A 20,312-nucleotide genomic window follows, 5' to 3' on the forward strand; every position below is an offset into this window, starting at 1 on the left:
AATGCATATGTAACATTAAGTAGTTCTGTTGACATCAATGGTACTACTCATTCAAGTAAAGTCGCGCGTATATATCATGCTTAAGGAATAGAAGTTTCACACCATATAGATTCTAGCACAAAACCTTTATTATGTGAAGCTGGTTGAGTCACTTGTTAGGCTCAGTGAGACTGACAAGCAGCTGCTTACAATGAATTAAATAGGGAGCCAATGGGTGGAGAGAGGCGATGGGATGGGAGTTCCTGAGTCCCTGGATAGGTGCTAGCAGCAAGGCATAATGAGCACAATAAGCCAAGAGCCTCAAAAATTACTTAAGTACTTGGCCCATGGCTCAGGTTTACATGTGAAAACAAGTGTTAAGTTTCCTCTTGCAGAAGACAGGTTAAATTCCAATTCCAGATCCTTAGGAACGACATGTGGCACTCACAATAGGTTCTTCTGTAGGTACATTCCTATATGGCCTTGAGGAAAAAAGAACAATGAGCAGTGCATATATTGGCAATAATTGTCAATGCTACCCCTCTCTGGGCTCAGGTTGGATTTGTGAAGGATAGACACTGTCATTCATGCTGACATGTTAGAACTTTTATTCTGTTATTCAAGGAACTGCTATATTTCCCTCAACTGTGGCACAGACTGCCCAGCCCCTCTTCAATGAGTTATGGGTCTATAATTCAAGGTAATTCCCAATTGCTACTTTCACACTCAAGGTTATACTGTCTCAGCTCTTGTTTTATGCCTAGTTACAAACAAAGGCTTCTTTTGATATGTCATGCCTTGTCCAATTAGACCCAAGACCTTCAGGCCTGCTTTGTCTAAGCCTATGTTAAGGATTCTGAACAAAGACTGCAGCTAGAATCTTGCATAGCATATTATCAGACTCTTGGCACTTCACACACACACATAAGAACAGGGCCCAAGCTGGACATACAGGAACAAGTAAGTAACTCCTAAGTCATAATCTTCAAAACATTACATTCTATATAGGTTTTTGCATTCATCACTGAAGAGTATTAGTGACTTTCCTTGTGTGTTTAAGCATTACAGTTATTTATAAATATTTTTATGAAAGAGGAATTAAACTATAGATGCCTGGCTCTGTTTACCTATTGTTAGCAAATTATATTGATTAAGATATATTCAGACTTCTGAATACAAAATGCTTATGGATAACCACATGGAGACCCAACAATTACTTTATTCTGTCACTTCTTTCAGTTCAGGCTTGGAAAGTTTTTACTTGGTCTACCTGGGGAGAAATTGACCATAGCATACAAAAGGATCTGATATAAACAGAAGTTACAAGCTTGGCAACATGTGGGCTTTATTATCTATGAAGGTATTTCTTTTAAGTACAAGTATCTCTGGGACAATTCACTCCAAGTGAAAGACTGTCTACATGAATGAACTTATCAAAGAGGTGTATGATTCCAAATGTCTGCTTTGCATTGTAGCACTGCAGAATTACATTGTGACACATTTTGAGTACATATATATTTTAGATGTGTATTTTCCTGTAAAGAAACAAATAGGCTTATTGAAACTACTATTGCAGCTGAAACCAAGCCAAAATCATTGGCAAGTCCTTTTTAAAAGAAGCATGTTTTCTTTGTTACATGTGCATAGATGCTCTTGGGTTTCCCAGTGATTCTGCATGAATATGGATTTTCAAACCTTTCAGGGAAAAATCTGCCAATGGCGTGCTATCGCAAATACAAGCCTGTTGTTATAATATGAGCAATAGCAAAGACAGAACTAAGGTTAAGGTATCTAGGCTACCGGGTCCTCATACTCTGCTTAGAACATGTGCAGCCAAGCTGTCTTTTTTTCTCTCTTCTCCCCCCCCGCCCGATGCTACATTGTTTCCATTATTATAACCACCAGTAGCCCTCCATTGGTGGTAGTGTAATGGCATAATATTCCCCATAAACACTCAGGCAATGGTATACAAGGCCTGCAGTAGAGTGGTGGTTAATGAGTTGCAGCTTTAACATACAAGGAATTGTTTGCAGAGGTAGCTAAAACCCATGTACATACAGTACATGGTACGCTTGGGAAAAGTATCTTTGAAGTGTTGAGTAAGGAACAATCACTTAACTGGCTGGAGGAGTTTAAGCATAGTACATTTGCTGGATTTCTGAATGTGTATACCTTCACACTTAGAAGTTCAGTAAGCACCCTCTTTTTCTTTTTTTGTGGCTTTTATTTCTGAAACTGTTCAAAAATGTAAATGCTAGTTAATGAAATAGACTCCTAATGAGGTATTCTGGCATACTGAAGCAAAATCTTTTTTTCTGTACTGATGATGCACATGGTGAAATTTTGCACTCAGAACAAAATGACAAAGTTGCTTGTTGATAAATCTTGCTACTTGTGCAGCACAAACTGACTTTTCTTGCTGAATCCTCTCCGTTGGCAAAACTGCTTTACATTTTGAAAAAGCTGGACATAGTCATTAAAGGAATTGTCTTTCCTGTAATGCAAGTGGGAAAGGGGATTTTTTTGCTGATTTATCTACAAAATTTTTCTCACAGCTTGAATGTTCTTCTTGCTTTCTACAGAAACTTAATTTACTGCTACGTGTCTCATAATTATACAATAACAGATTTCCTACTTCTGATGGTGAGACAAACCTTAAATACATCATTAAACACCTGATTGTGAAGGCATGAATATGAACAACTTTTTGTGCACATTCCCAGCATGTTCAATCTATTATGAGGTTGTGGTTAATCTTTTGTTCTGAGAACTGGATAAAAGTGCTGGGCATAATATATCAGTACTGGTTGAGGATGGAAGAGAATGTGTTCTGAACGTGAAAGGTCTAGTGGCTGCTAATATGCGGCTTAATGAATAGTGAAGAGATCTTTTAATTTGTCATCACCTTGCTTCTAAGGATTTACTTTAGTTGAATGTGATTGTCAAGCAACTGAAGCTGTTTTTTTTGGGAATACTCTAGACCAGTTAATGAGATAATGGCCAAGACTGGTCATTCTCTTGATCTTGCTTAGCGACAAACTATGTCAAATATAGCTGGTAGGACAGTTACATCTCTTGTGGTGTCTTGCCTTTGCAATTTAAAAGATGTTTTGTATATTTCTTGGAAATGAGTTCTGAGACTTTGTCAGGCCCACCATATCCAATGCAGGATGATAGAAATCACAGTGCAAGTTGCACCTTCTTAGTCCAGGACTCTCTGCTCTGGCATCAGTGTTATGTAGGTGGTAGTGTCCTTGGCACAGGACTGACATGCTAGTATTTGGGCTTAGTAAAATGTTTTGCACTCTGTTGCTTCTCAGGGTAGAAGAAAAACCATGCAGTTCTTACTGGAGCTTAATTATATCCTGGTAGGATGTTATTGCTTAGTGACAAATACTTGTGCATGGGCGTTCTTTTCCACGTATATGAAGTGATGGTTTTAAAATGGCAGATTCTTTCAGCATTTTAATTTTTCGGTTAACCTGATAAACTCCAACATCTAAAAGGAACATCACAAGCTCAATATGAGAAGAATTTGTGGTTTTAATCAAATATAACTGAAACTAGTGGGAGTGTTTTCCATTGACTTCAAAGGGCTTTAGTCTGGATTCCAAATAAGTATGATTTTGTATATAGAGTTTTAATGTAATGCCCTTAGGTTGTGTGTTTGTCAGCAGAGGTATGCAAAATTAAGTGACCCAGAAATGATATTTTTAAAAGATCTGGCATGGCTTTAAGGAGGCTGAATGGTCATTTACAAATAGCCTCTCATATTCCTGGCCTCTGTGAGGAATGACTTCTCTTTGTCCTCGCACATTTATTTACTGAGGAAACCAAATAGAAGTGCCTGTCAAATGGAAAATCCAGTGATAATCTTCACTATGAAGCCAGTATCACGCTTGGATGTACTCCACAGGAATCCTTTCATGCAGAATACACTTGGTTTGTCAGATTACCAGACTTGAGCTCTGTTTTGAGCTTCAGCAGCTTTCAGGTAATACTGCCTCTTTTCACCTGTCTGCCAAAACAGCGTAGTTGCCTGAGTCATCCTAGTTTTCTGGAACCAGGTGACACTCTCCAATGACCTCTTAGGGAGCTGAGTTGCATAGGACTTTTCCCTTCTTTCAGCTACAAAACAACCTTCCATCTCAAGCACTAATTCACCCTCATAGAACAGAATGGAAATACTTCTGTTCCTGCTGTTGGGCACAAGAATGGAACTGGGTGTGACAATCAAAGTGAGGGGTGACACAACTATTTGTCATTTCAGCATAAATAAATCTCTCTATACCTCAGTTTCATGTTTCTTTATTTCTAATAACTGTTAGCAGTAAAATAGTGAAGACTCCATTTGTTTGGAATGCAGGTAACATTGAAAATAGAGTGATGTCACTTGAAATTAGGGAACTTTGAGATGCTTAAAAATCCATAATATGCAAGGTGTTTTTTTTAAACCAAATCCTACCATCTATGTAACAGCTATCGTCTTTTCAGTGTGCATTAATTTCATGTTAATAGCATCAGCTGTAATGTCCTGAAATAAGTAGTGACACAATTTGACATGATTTTCTTTAGCTTTTATATTTATATAAGTAATGTGAAATATTGTAACAGATGGAGTAATATTGCACTTGACCTGAACTTGTGTTCCTCTAAAGCATACGTCTGTGCAGCCAGCAAGCAAAGTTGACAGTTTAATTCTATGTTAGGAATGTGTTTGCAGGGATAATCCTATTTATGTTGCCGGATAAGGATGGCCTACTTGTGGCTTTGGACTGTAAAATCATTAGTTTTAAATTGTGTACTGGCATTATGACCTTCTTAACTTGTAAACCAGCTTTTCTTTACAATTTTATTGGCAAAAGTAGGTAATTTCCACCATAAGCCTTCATTGCTCATGTGCCTTTTCTTTAATACATACTTAACAAAAATATCAAAAGGAAGAAAGTCTTTTGTACACATGGATTGTCAGAGGACATAAGGGTATATTTAAAGAAGCCACAAATAGTTTGGATTAGATTGTATTTAATGACAAAGATCTTGGTCCTGAGATTGCAAGATAATGCTACATAATGTTTCAGAAGCAAAAGCAGAGAGATAAGTAGGCAAATTTTTAAAGTCCTGCTTCTCTTTTTGGTTTAAGTATCATGCTGTAGGTCAATACAGCTCTTGTATGATAAGAGCATTTATGGAGACTATAGTCTGTAGTCAGAGGGAATTGGAAAATGGCTGTTTCATTTTGCAGTTTATTTGACTCTTTTGAAATCGGTGTATTGATCAACTGATTTCAATGTACATAGTATTGCGTACACAAAAAACATCTCTAAGAATCAGTACAAAGCCAGTGAAAATTGGTGAGAAAGGAAGATGACATCCTGACAGATACAGTATTTGGGATAATGAATTGTGATTGAGTCAAGATATGATGTGCTAGAAAATGACAGAACTTTGGGATATTTAATTCAGACTGAAAGCCTAGCATACTGTGTCCAGTTAGTAACAATGCTTTCTTACCCTATAGTTTTTGTCTGCAAATCAGAAGGGGATATGCAAATGTTGAAGTACCATTATCCGTGTTTCACAAGTATAGAAAGTGAAGCACTAAGAGGTTACTGTCACACTCCCTTTGCTTTATGAAAACTGGCACATGAATGTGAATGTGCATAACATGTTTTAGGAAAAATGCATTGTGACGTTTTTCAAGTTACAATCTTCTGAATATGTATATTTCTGTGCATAGATCCCTTCATGTATGTGAAGTTAGAACTATGAAATGTGGCTCTGTTTATAATTCTAGATGGATAATGATGGCTATTAGTAATATCCAAGAGACATAATGCCATGGTTTTCAAGACAATGATATATAAATGGGTTAGTTTTTCCTGTACACCCAAACTATGTTTGGTCCTTGAAAGATATGTGCCCACAGGCACCAACACTATAGGAGGTCCTAGTGGATTCTGTGCCACTGCCTCCCTATCTGAAGTTTGAATCTCTGAATTTTATTGCTTGAGAGCCATGTCTGGGCCTACGGCACACAATTTTACTGCAACAGAGCTTGTGCTACTTGCAGCTTTGCCTTTGGAGGAGGAAGGTTGTTAGTAATCAGAGGGAGACAGGATGATTGAGATAATGAAGGGCTTGCCCTTCAAGTAATTGTCTTTCAAGAAGATCAAGAAAACGTTGCTTGGTATTTCTGTTAAAAGAAAGGAAAGAGAGAGCAGAATATAGTTGGCTCTAAGTGTAGGTATTAAAACCAGTGCTGTTCAATTTATTCATAAAAGATCATGGAAAAGGGGTAAAGAGGTGGAAAAATTTGCAGATGATACAAAATTACTCAAAATTGTTACACAGAATACATAGTTCCAAGCAGTCACGCAATGGGTGGTTGGGCAACATAATGACAAACTAAATTCAATGTTGATAAATGCAAAGTAATGCACATGAAGCCACTGAGCGCTCCATGCCAGTCCTAAGCCTGGATGAAGGAGGAGGGTTGGTCAGATGTGTGTCGATGAGCTGGCTGTCAAATAGTACAAATGAAATCTGATGCTAGTACAACTAAATGTTAAAAGATGCCAGCTCAGACTTTGCCTGGATAAACAAAGTCTGTGATACCAATCGAGCGATCGGGGTTGGGTCAATAAGTTGGCTACCAAAAGAAAATTACATCTAACACACGTGCTATCTATTTGGACATGGAACATCTGAACACTGTGGGCAACTGGAAAATTAGAGCTGCTTCAGGAGGAGATGGAGAGATACCAATTGATAAACTTGGACTGGCAGATATGCGTTGAATGGGATCAGGAGAGAGATGCTGTTGCAAAGTCATTTGGTCAGGAAATGAAATGAAGCAGGATTTGGATTCTTTCTTAGCAAAACAGCTAGAAGAGCATTATTAGGATACAAACCGGTGAGTGCAAGAATGATGGTCTCTCAATTCGAAGAAAAACCATTCAACATCTCAGTCATTCAGGTGTATGCACCCACATCAGACAGTACGGAGGAAGAGATTGAGCTATTTTATAAAGACTTGAGAGAGACAGCGGAGGAGATACTGAAGAAAGATGTGTTGATCGTTGGAGATTGGAATGCGAAGGTTGGAACAGATAATGAAGGTTGGGAGAGAGTCATGGGAAGGTTTGGATATGGAGAAAGAAATGAATGAGGTGAGAAAGTGCTAGAGATTGCTACAGAGCATGAGATGGCAATTTGTAGCACGAGATTCCAACAAAAGGACTGTAGGAAGTGGACATAACAATTGAATGACGGTAAGTCCAAGAACATGATAGATATGATTTTGATAAGAAGATGGATAACATCAGTACAGCAGAGCCGAACTTTCCAAGGAGCAAATATAGACTCAAACCACAGTCTAGTGATTGCAAACATCAAGATAAAACTCAAAAGAAAACGTAAGACACAGTTTAAGAAAAGAAGAAATGCGATGAGGCTGTTTTGAGGAAGAAACAGGGAATGCATACAGAACAGCACTCAAAGAGAAGATTAAGAATATCACCACAGAGAAAGACCTAGATAAGAGTCATAGGAATAGCCATTGCTATAGAAGAGGCAATTAAGCAGACCGTCCCAGAAGAAGAAAAGATCAGTGTCTTCTGGGTAACCCACTTCTTATTGAAGTTGGCTCAACAGAAAAGAGCATTGAAGATCAGAAGAGATGTTTCTGAGATGGCAGGACAGCAATATAGGATGAAATGCAATGAGGTAAGGAAAGCAGCCAGAAAGGAAAAGGAGAAATTGTTAGAGGAGCAATGTGAAGATATCGAGAGCTATTACGGCAAATGTAAGACCAGAGAGGTGTGTAAAACAATTAGGAATATTATTGGGAAATGGCAACCGAAGCAGATGGAGATCAAAGATGAGAAGGAAGTGCTTGCGAGCAGGGAGAAAATATTGCACCAATCTATACAAAGCAGGAGGAAGTAGAAAAAGCAGTGAAATGACTAAAGAACCAGCCCTGGAAATAAGATCACAGGAGAGATGATCAAATACAGCAGTGAAAGCATGATGCAGGAAATATACCAACTATATAATATAGCATGGAAAGAAGGGAAGGCACCCAAAAGAACGGACAAGATCTGTGCTAGTGACAATACTCAAGAAAGGAAGTACATTAGAGTTCAAGAACTACAGAATGATTGCCATAATGAGTCATCTAGGTAAGGTGCTGATGATACTGACTGAGAGATTAAGATCACAGATGTAAGAACATCTAGCAGATGAGCAAGCAGGGTTCAGAAAATATAGAAGTATCAAACAGCAGATAGTGACACTAAGACCGATAGCAGAGAAAGCTCAGTGAAAGAACAAAAAACGTATACCCTTGCTTTTTTTTTCTTCCCAAAAGACATTTGACAGTATAGATCAGAAAGTGACTTGGGTGGTGTTTGGAGTCATACGGAGTGGATGCCAGACTGATACAGTTGTTGAAAGATATCGGTGCTAATGTGGAGGCAGTGGTGAGAACATGTGGGGAGTTGGGAAGTTGGTTTAAAACAAGTAGAGGTATGAGATAAGGAGATCCAATGTGGCCAAATGTCTTCATTGCACATCTGGAGAGAGCAATGAACAAAATCAAGGAAGAGGTAGAAGGGATATCTGTGCACGGGAAAAGAATTAACAACTTGAGGTTTGCGGAAGATATAGTTATCATTGAGGAAGATGAGGAAAAGCTAGCAAAAACTGTGCAGGTGTTAAACAAAGAAGGGAAGTGGTACAGACCAATTATGAACATCGATAAAACAAAAGGTATTTGGAGATAAGGAAATAGGAAGAAAGATCAGTGTCAATGTTATTGAACTAGAAAATGTAGAGAAGTTCACGTATCTGGGGAACAACATAACATATGATCTAGACTAAGAAGGAAATAGCGACTAGCGAAAGCAAGAGCGAGTTTGAAGGCAATGGATAAGATCTGGAAAAGCAAAGCAAAGAGCTTAAGAACGAAGCTGGGTGTCTTGAAACGTATTCAGCAGCATGTTGTACACATGAGACATGGGTTGATAATGAAAGATTCGAAAAGAAGAATGTTGGCGTTCGAAAGGAGTTGTTTATAGAAAGATTCTGAGAATAGGATGGATTCAGAAGGTCACCAATGAGGAATTATATAGGAAGATACAGCCAAAAAAGAACCTGCTGTAGAAGGTTATAAAATTGAAGCTATAATTATTTGGGCTTATTTGCAGAATGAACAATGAATGAAAAACTAAGACCCTAGTATTCAGCGTAATGGATGGCTCAAGTAGGGAGAGGCAGACCCCACAGAATGGATAGATGTAGTAGATTGGTGCGGAACTAGCCTACAGAAACTAAGCCACTCTGTGCTGGTTAGGGAAAGATGGAAGGAAATAGTGAGAGAGGCATCAGACACCAACAGGCGCTGAGTCCACGGTGACGGTGGTGGTGATGATGAATGCACATACCAAAATATAGTGCTAAGTACACATACAAAAAATATGGAATCTAAATTAGATGTGGCCACTCAGAGATCTAAGGATCATTGTGGATATTTCCCTGGAAACATACAATCAATGGAGATCTAGAAGGCTAACAGAATATGGGAATCTTTTAAGAAAGAAATAGATAACGGGACAGAGAATACCATATTGCCTCTATATAAAGTCATAGTGTATCCACCTCTTGGATAAAGTATGCACATGTAGTCAACCATCTTAAAAAATGCATTGCATTTGGAAAAGGTAGAGAGAAGGCCAACAAAGGATTAAAAGGAAGGAAAAGCTTCTATATGAGGATCCATTGAAAAGACTGGGACTTTTAAGCTTGGAAAAGAAAAGATTTAAAATGAGGGTCAGGGTGTGTGTTTGAGGTTTACAAAATCATGAATAGTGTGGAAAAATCAATGTTTACTTCAGTAACATAACACAAGGTCACCCAATAAAATTTATAGGCAGCAGGTTTAAAACAAAAGCAAAAGTATTTATTTGTAGTCCACTGTGGAACTTCTTGCCAGGGAATGGTGGAAAGGCTCAAACTATAACAACATAAGTTCAAGAAGGATACGTCCATCAATGGTTACTAGCCAGGATTGGCAGGGATGGTGTGTCTGTCTTCTATTTACCAAAAGCTTGGAATGGGCGACAGGCTAGATCACCTGATTAACTCTTCCATTCTTTTCTCCTGAGGAACTGGGCATTAGCCACTGTTGGAACACAGGGTTAGAGGGATCATTGGTCTGACGCAGTATGAACATTCTGACACTGCTGTAGAACACAGGTGTATCTGCTGCCTACTTCCCCTGCCCCCCACGACTAACAGGAAGTCCTGACCCTGAACCTCCGCCACAGAGTTTGTAACAAAGTAAGAGTATATATTTAAAATTTGAAGCCTAACCAGCATCCCTTGAGTGATTTGCCACAAGACGTCACAATGTTAGTATTAGAGCTGCAGGGATCTATTACCAATTTTTCTTTTTTTATATAGGAATTACAGTGCTCCTTATCTGCCAAAACTGGATGTTTTTAAAATTCCTTAGCTCCTGGAAAGGGGTGATATGTGTGTTCAGGGAGGTGGATAGATTTGGTCCCTGCCACCAATTTACTGCTTTTCTTATACTTGGCATACTCAGTAACACTGCTGAATCCATAGTCCTCAATTTCTCTCTCCATACTCTCACTCTGGCCCCTCTTATCACAGGATGCCCAGGTCTCCTGTGAGACCAAAAACTGAAATGGTGCCCCTGTATGTGGCTAGGCCTGTTCTGGATCTTGTACTTTTCCACTCAAGGATAAAAGCGAGAAGTTCAAACTGAAAACTAAGAATTCCTATCTTTGGTCAAAAGAGATATCAAGGTGTGAAAGCACACAATAGGCTGGGTTGCGAGATACCAGGAGACTACCCCAACCACTCTAAATCTCTCAAAGAAACAGCTAAGACTGAACCGGGGAAGGACTGGGCCCAAGCAAGGAGGATGCCTAACTTGTGAGAGATGATTAGAACAACTGTTGGGGTAAGAATTTTAATGTAACAAGTTTTAGAGTAGTAGGATTAACTGGCATGTTTTGTTCATTTTGACTTGGCAACTTTCATTGATAAAAGGGTGCTGACCTTATGAGCTTTCCCTGAGTAAAACTTTTAGATGAAGTAAGATGGGTTTATTTGGGTTGTGTTCCTGGGTGCCGTCAATGATCTTAGAGCTGAGCCTTCCCATAGCTGAACTGGTTCAACATTTGTGTCATTCTTAAAGCAAATGTGGGGGGGAGGAGGGGCAGCTGTTACCCCAAATCTGTGCCTTGGCTAAGGGAAACCAGAGTTTATCCACCCAGCAGGACAGGGTGATGGGCTCAGAGGCATGACTAGCACACTGGATAATGGTCCAAAGGGGACTCCTGTGATTGAACGTGCTACAATTACATTATCTGATTTGTCCACATTACCCAATAAGTAAAGGAGAAATCTCATGTCAATTTAACATATTATGTAAACAAATATTGTCCTATTTAGCTGGTGAGTCAGACAAACCCAAGCCACTTTCCCCAATTCCTCAAATGAACTATGGAAGTCAAACTACATATGTTTTTGTGGATAACTAGTTTAAATAATATTTAAGTCCAGATTCAGAAAATACTTGAGCACACACTTAATTTAAACCTGAATAGTGACTACTTGCATATTAAACTTAAGCGCTGGTTTAAATCTTTGAAGAATTGGCACTTCAGTGAGGCACTTCCTCTGCTTTTTTCAGAATGTGTACCTATGTTCAGAAGGAACCCCTGTGGATATGATACTACTTTAATATAGCAAGGACATTCCTTTCTGTTTTGTCTATCCTGGCATTATAAAGCTCCAAGGGATGCTACCCTACTGTATTTGCATATGAATTCAACTAACCTTATACACTAGCTGCCCTAACTGGCACTGTCAAGAGCTACTGAACTGCCCTGCCCACATAGAACCTCCCTGAGTTACCACCTGCAAGTATACTTCTGCAAATTATTAAAAACAGACCTACAAAAAAGAAATCAGAAAAGACATTTCCACTCTTCAGATGGGCAAAGCACCTGGTTCAAATAACATCCCTGCAGAAGCAAGAAAGAGGGTAGTGAGATCAGTCAACATGATGTATAATCTATCTGGGACACTGATGAGATCCCACAGGACTGGAGACCTAGCTACCTTATCAAGCTTCCAAAGAAAGGTAACCTGAAGGAATGAAAGAACTGTAGGGACATCATGTTACAGTCTATGCTAGGAAAAATGCTGAATAGGATTCTCTTGGAGAGAATGAAGACAGAAATTGACACACAGCTCAGGGAAGAACGGACTGGCTTCTCACGTAAGAGATCTGTGATCACTCAGAGCTGCTGTTTGAGCTGTCCAAGACAGCTACTTGAGTGGAATTCCTCCTGCCACCCTCTGCCTCCATGCAAAAACTTCAGACTTTGCAAGAACTTCTGACAACCATGATAGAGATGCTTTGTGGAAACTGTTGCAACACCATGACACCCCATCCAAAATTATTAACGTGATCCATTTAACATATGAACCCTTGACATGTCAAGCTGTTCACAGTGATGCCTTGACAGACTCCTTCAGCATACTCTCAGGAGTGCAACCAGGGTGTCTGTCACCTTTCCTGTTCTTGATCACAATATACTAACTCATCAACAGGACATTCATTGGACACTTCTCAAACAGGTGGAGGACATTGATTTTGCTGACTGTCTCCCTCCTTTCACAAAGTCATGAAAGCTTGGAAGAAAGTTGCAATAGTAGACAAGTGCCTCAATGACTGGACTGAACATTAAGAAGGGGGACGGGGAAAACAAGATAGTGAGGATCGACCAGTCCAACAACACCACCATCACACTGGGAGGGGATGAACTGGAAGATGTGGAGCAGTTCACCTAACTGGGGATTATTATGGGCAGAGATGGAGGAACAGACACGGCTATCACTGCCAGGATAGGGAAAGCAACGGCTGCATTTAACACTTTGTTCCATGTGCAGTTCACAAATAATACCTGTGAAGAAGAAACTGCCAATCTTCAGCGCAAATGTGAAGTGTGCCTTTGCAAGCATAAGAGACCTGGAGTACTAAAAAGTCTTCAAATCACAAGCTAAAGGCTGCATCTAGGCTACAGTCTGCTGCTGGCAGCCTGATGCAAGTGAGGAGTCACAAAATTGCAAATGGTTGTTCATTTGCATATTCCTGTGGGATGGCCTTGATGGCAGAAGCCTCTGCCAGCAAAACTCCCCTTTGTTGTCAGCCTCTTTCCCTTGAAAAAATCAGGTGTAAGGGGCTGTTGACAAAGCAGGGCTTTGCAGGCAGAACCACGTCTACACTGCTTGTTTCCTGCTGACAGGGCTATCTTATGTGAATATGCAAATTAACTGTGAATATGCAAACAGCCATTTGCAATTTCATGAGCTCTCACTTGCATCAAGCCACTGGCAGCAGCTTGCAGTCTAGACACAGCCACTGACATCCATGAACAGATGCCAGAGGTGTATCCTTTGCAAGACATGGCACAACTTTGTCACAAATGAGGAGCTTTGGAACAGAGCAAGACAAGAACCACATGATGCTCAAATCAAGAGAAGAAAGTGTGGATGACTAGGCCACACTCTCAGAAAACCATCATCCAGCATAGTCTGCCAAGCTCTCAAGTGGAACCCACAAGGAAAATGCAGAGGAGGAAAACCTCAGGCCATGTGGAGAAGATCAACTGAGACTGAAGGACAACTACTGGGATATTCCTGGAGTCAGAAGCTTTTGTCCTGAGACAGAGTGAAGTGGAGGAAACTTGTAGATGACCTATTCTCCACTCGTAATACATGGTACAGAGACTGTAGAAGAATTCCACATAGACTTTAACAATCTACACCCCACCAGCAATTTATGCCTCAATTACAACATGCAAGAGATACATTTCCTGGACACTACAATACTAATCAAGGATGGCCTGATCAGTACCACACTGTACCAATAACCTACTGATCTATATACTTCTAGCTTCCATCCTGCACACATGACTAGATCCATTGTTTACAGTCTAGCTTTTAGATACAACCGCATTTGCTCTGATCCAACTGACATAGACCAAAAACTACAAGAACTTTACCAAATATTCATAAACCTGAATTACCCACCAGGAGAAGTTAAAAAAAAAAAAAAAAAAAAAAAATCGACAGGGCCAGATGAATACCCAGAGACCAGCTACTCCAAGATCTGCCCCAAAAAAGCCAAGAACAGAACACCACTGGTCATCACCTACAGCCCCCAACTCAGACCAAGCCAACGAATTATTAAAGACCTACAACCTATCCTTAATCGGGATGCCACGCTCCAGAAGGCCCTGGGTGACATGCCTGTTCTCTCCTACAGACAACCTCCCAACCTTATGAGGATCCTCACAAACAGCCACAGTCTATACCCAAGGAATACCACTCCTGGAACCTTTCCCTGCAACATAGCCCGCTGCCAGCTTTGTCCACATATCTTCTCTGGAAATACCACCACTGGACCTAACCAGGTTACTCACAGAATCACGCGTACTTTCTCATGCTCCTCTACTAATACCATATATGCCATCATGTGCCAACAATGCCCAGGTGCTTTGTATATTGGACAGACTTCTAACTCCCTTATACAAAGGGTTAATGGGCACAAAACAGACATCAAAACACTCCAGATCCACAAACCAGTTAGTCAACATTTTAATGGAATGGGGCATTCTATTAATGACCTAAAGGTATGTGTGTTCCTGAAAAAGAATTTTCACACCGTTCTTCAAAGGGAAGCAGCCGAGCTGGCTTTTATATTCAAATTCGGCACATTAACACATGGTTTAAACCGGGACGGGAACTTTCTGAGTCACTCTAGGGACTCGTCTGCATACTTGGCTTAATCTAATTCTTGACCTCTTCCTCCCCGCCCCCCCAACCTCTCCACTCTCTGATTTGCTCACCTTGATGATCTTTTTCTAATTTGTCCTCCTTGCTTACTGTTTTTGGTTCTCTGTGCCTTAAATATTGAGTCTGTTCTGGTCTGGCTATGGTCTGAAGAAGTGGGTCTGTCCCATGAAAGCTCACATAATAAACTATTTTGCTAGTCTTTAAAGTGCTACTTGACCTGCTTTTTGTCATAATACAAGGATTTAAGTCAAATAAGTCTAGCTACTCCATCCATTTCAGTTCATATTTATCCCTATTTTTGGCATTTAAGTGTCACAGTTGAAGGTAGTATGACTCTAAACAGCTGAACATCAGACTAAATGAAACGCCAGCTTTACACAGCTAGGTGGTGATGCCTGAGCTTATGATAAAACTCTGTGTGGTGGTGTCAGATTCCAAGCCTAAGTCCCATGAAATTCCTGAATGCTGCAGGAGTTCAGCTTAAGAATTTCACTGTTCTGGGCAACTGCACCCCTATTCCTCCAATAGGTCCAACAGACTTGCCAGGTCACTGAGCAAGGTGGGGAGGCAGAGCCTTGGTTGGAAGGGGTGGGGCTGGAGCTCACGTCCCAAGGCAGCCATCAATGCTGCTCAGAGCACGCAACATCATCCCCAGGTAGCCTTCAGCATTGCCCAGTTTGTTCCAAGTGAGGCTCCAGCAGCAATTTAAAAGGTCCTGAGGCTACAGGTACCCCAATTAAGCTGCTGGCTTCTCAGTGATCACTCATCTTGCCTGGGAAGCTGTGTCGCATGAAACTGAGGGAGTCCTTCATGCAGTTTGAGTCCTCTGAAGAGAAACAGTGAATAGACAGTGAGACCATGTGTCCCCTTCCTAAGGCAAAGGTTCAAATATTCATGGATGATGTGCGGGGGTGTGTGTGTGGTGTGGTGGGTGTGTGGTGGTATTTTTGTTTTACAAAAACCCAAACAAAGGAGTTCAAACAGCATATCTCCGCCTTCTAAAAATTTTCTGGGAAACCCAATTAAGTATTTTCAAAGTCCTAATTACCTCAAAGTCCCTGGACATTCCTAATATCTCAAGGTTTACAATAGCCGTATCTCCTGGAGAAGATACAAACAATAGATGCCAATGCTACATTTACACTGCATTTTTCTTTCAAAGGAGGAATGCAGATAAGAGCGTTTTTATTTTACTATTTTGTTTCAAGGAGAAGCGTTCTTTCAAAAACAGGTTTTGGTCAGAAGGAAACTGTAGCCAGACAAAGTCTCCCCCTTACAAGCCAGCTTGCTCACTGCCCCCCCGCCACTGAGGTGCCTCACTAGCACACGGCACGGAAACAGCTGCTGACAGCACAGTCTTTGACGTCTCTCATTGAGGCCCAGATGTGCTAGCTCATCATGACCCTGAGAAACAGAAAGTACAGATAAAATGCTAACAGGCCAAACTGTCAACAAGGTGGGGTGGGGGGACCTCAGGAAATCACCCCTGCTGGCATTGATGGAGTTGATGCACGCACACATACCATCCCAGAAGAGGAAATCTCCGCACCTGCAAAAGAATGTCCTGTACTTCCAAACTGCTTATCTCCTGTCTTACAAGTGCAAATTAAGTAAGAATTGCCCTTTGTAAAAACTGGAGTCACAAAAGGCAGACCAGTACGATCTGGCACCATAGATAAGAAAGAGAATACATAACCTAAGGGGGTATAAAGGTAGGCCCAGCAGAACTCTAACTTTGAGTGCATTCCCACCAACTACCTGCTGGTCAGGTCAGGTGATTGCCTCCCGAGGTCCGCAACTGGGGATGCCCAACCTCGTATTCGTCTTTCCGCGGAATTGAGTGACCGATCCGGCTTGGCTACGCTGGTATCGAGAGACGCAAGGAGGGTAAGATATACCCATGCAAGGTCTCCTTTTTTTTTTTTTTTTGTGCGTACAGTTAAAGAATTAGAGCTCTGTAACTAGATGTCGTATCAAGATATCATTGTGTTAGATGGTAACAGATGTCTTTGTATTGGATTGTAACGTAACTTGTTAACACCTGTACTTTGCTAGCATATAAGAAGTGGACAATAGCCTTTTGTAACTGCATGCTTATAACTGTAGCTTAAATAAACTTGTAACTATTTAAGATCTAAGCCTGGCTGCTGTAACTCTTTATCACTGAAACACAGCCGGCACAATAAAAAGAACTTTAACCGTTTGGTTACCACAGCCTGGCCATAGGTGTGAGTGCTAGGAGCTCCCTGCTCTAACAATAAAAAAACTGGTTTGTTTAGGACCCAGGGGAATACCTCACCGCACACTACCCGGCCACCGGCTAACAGAAACCCCATCTACGTGCGTCCCCCCCCACCCCCCAGAAGAGGCTTTTCTGAAGACAAAACAAAACAAAACACCCTTTGGGATATAACCCCAGTAATGTTGGGGAGTGAAGAAAAAGGGTATGAACAGAAGCATATTGCATTGCTGATAAAATAATCAATGTTTAAGAAATCCAACATTGCTGCTGTTTTGTAATCAGTAATAAACCAGTGAGCTGTGGTCGAACTTAATGTACTCTGAGCTCAATAATAATTAGCTAGTGATTGGAAAAGAAACAAATACAATATGAATATTTTCAAGTATTCTGAATATTGCATTTCTTATCGTTCCCTATAAAGAACAGTTGGCCATAAAATGGGAACTTTCTATATTGCAATTTCTTATACTATGAAAGAGCATGAAGCACCAATTGTAATTCTTATGCGAGCAGATATGTATAGAGGAATATGCGCTAAGAAGGGATGTTATAAAAGGTAAAGCTTTTGTGCAAGAAATTAAAAACGCTAAACAAAAAAACAAAGTCCTTCCAAGAGAAAAGGATCTTTTATTTTTAAAAGTTCAAGATTGCCAACTGGCAAAATACAGCAGATTAAAGCCCAACAGATCCCTTTTTTATTGTTTAGTTGTTTCTTCTTTTACAAGCATCAGGAGGCTTTTTTTTTTCCTCCACATACTACAAGTGTATCAGGTTTTTGTGCATGTACTAAAAACAAACACTTGGTACTAGTTTCAAGGTGGAGAATCATAATATGAAGGAAATAATGCTGCTTTGTTAAAGTAACTAGTTCTAGGTGAAGTCATCAAGGAGATCTCAGAATATTTAGAGAATCCTTCCTGTTGAAAATGATTCTTTTTTCCAGAAGAATAAAACTTTGTAAGGAGAATCACTGTTTAAAGAATTCTCACCCCCCCAAAAAATACACCTATAGAAAGAAAATTAGCCTTGGTTAAAAGGGAGAAGACTGAAAACTTGAACTATTAAATGATAGCAACTTCTTCATTTATTCATGTTACTGTTAAATTTAATGTCTCAGTCTTGATAACTTATCTCACATAAATACATTTGTTTGCTTTTATGTGGCAGATTGATCAGAATGAAAATGTCTTTTTATGGATCAGTCATGATGAGAAACAGAAATTGTGACCAAGGGTAATCTACATAATGAAATAAGGTCAACTGTCAGGTTGATTTTTCTCGCACCCAGTTATGCAAAGTTGAGTGCATGTCCATACTGGCACATAAAATTGATGGAGTGCATACCCATTAGCATTGCCAGCTTTGACTTTGTTAGAAATGTACTGTGGGTGCCTATGAGCATTATGAGTTTTGGTCCAAGTGTCTGACAAGACAAAAAATGTGCTGTGGGTGTGTTGTCAGCATCCCATGGTTCACTTGTTTGTTGTCTCCTCCTCCTACCTTTGGAAAGCTACTGCAAAAAGTTTTTCATGGCCTTTTTTCATATCTTTGCAGGTGTCATAGCAAGGCTAGCATAGAACCTGTAAAGCTTAAAACTGTTGTGGCAAGTATTATGAGCACCTCACACGTTGTGCTGTGGTATGTGCAGGGAGTAAGCAACTGGAAGAGTGAGGAAGAATCTGAGAAGGACACAGACATATACAAATGTGAGACACTAAAATCAAAGAATGGGGAAATGTGTTGTCTGCACTTAATGCTTTGTGTACAGTGGCACTGTGAAACAAGCTCAGACAGATGAGACCACATTGTTCTGCAGATATGGGATGATCAGCGGTGGCTACAAAACATCTACATGCATAAGGACACTTTCATGGAACTTTGTGAATTGTTTTCCCTTTCCCTAAAGGGCTGTAGTACCAAAATGAGACCTGCTCTGATAGTTCAGAAAGTTGTGTCAATAGCTCTGAAGCTTGAAACACCAGACAGGTACCTGTCAATCAATTCAAAGTGGGCAAATTTACACTGGGAGGTGTTGTGACCCAGGTAGCCAAAGCAATCAATACCCTTTTGCTGTGAAAGACAGTAACTCTTGGAAATGTGCGGGACATAGTGGGTGGTTTTCCAGTGCTGGAGTTCCCTAACTGCAGTGGGGTGAGAGATGGAACATGCATCACTGTCTTGGTACTAGACCCCCTTGCCACATGGTATGTGCATGATATGAACCTATTAAGGAACTCTGGTCTGTTTAGAAAGCTGTGGAATAGAACGTTTGAGACATCGAGAGCCCAACAGGGATTATGGGTGACCTAGCATACCCCTTGCTCCCTTGGCTCATGATGCCATACCCAGGCAGCCTGCACTACAGTAAGGAGCAGTTAAACTACAGCCTAAACAAGTGCAGACTGGTGGTAGAATGTGGATTTGGCCATTTAGAAGCCAGGTTCATGAATCACCTGACTCTTAGCCCTCAGCGAAGGCAACATTCCCATCATGGTGGCAGCCTTCTGTATGCTTCATAATTTGTTGAAGCAAGGGGGGAAAATTAATGTCAGGTTGGAGGGCAGAGGTGGATCACGTGTGGGTATAAGTTTTTGTTCGGAGGACACTAGAGGAGTTCATGGCAGGGGCTTCCCGGGTGGGTAAGCACAGGCATTTTGCCATGGCAGGTGGGGGAAATGCCAGCCTTCTTCTCTCAGAAGCATCTCTGACCCCCTCTGCTTCCCCATTCTGGGGTGCCGAGTGGCGGGAGTTTAGGCAACATGGTGTGGAAGGTATGTGGTTCATCGTGGGCTGTAGTGGGGCTCTGTGACAGGCACCACAGGAGTTCAGTTTGCTGCCTCATCAGCTGCAACATCTCCTCCTCGGTCTCCAATTCACGCTGTATGAGCTCTCTCCTTACCTCATCATCCACTCTTCTTCCTTCCTGATCAGCCCACCTCTCCTTCAGCATACTGTAGCAAAACCTGAGTGAGGTCAGACAGTAAGGAGATACGCATACTGTAGTTAAGCTTAACGCACAAAGGAATTTCATAAATGACTCCTTGTGAAAGAAAATACAGATGCATTTGGGGCAAGGAAAAATGTTGGATTGTAAGTGTCCTCTATGCAGCAGGTACTACACAGCAGTCTTAAGGGGCCTATTTGACTCTGTTCATTTGCAGCTATAACGCACAGATGGGGGGGCATACTTTCA

The sequence above is a fragment of the Carettochelys insculpta genome, chromosome 4 (assembly GCF_033958435.1).
Source record: "Carettochelys insculpta isolate YL-2023 chromosome 4, ASM3395843v1, whole genome shotgun sequence".
In the NCBI taxonomy this organism is placed as follows: domain Eukaryota; kingdom Metazoa; phylum Chordata; order Testudines; family Carettochelyidae; genus Carettochelys; species Carettochelys insculpta.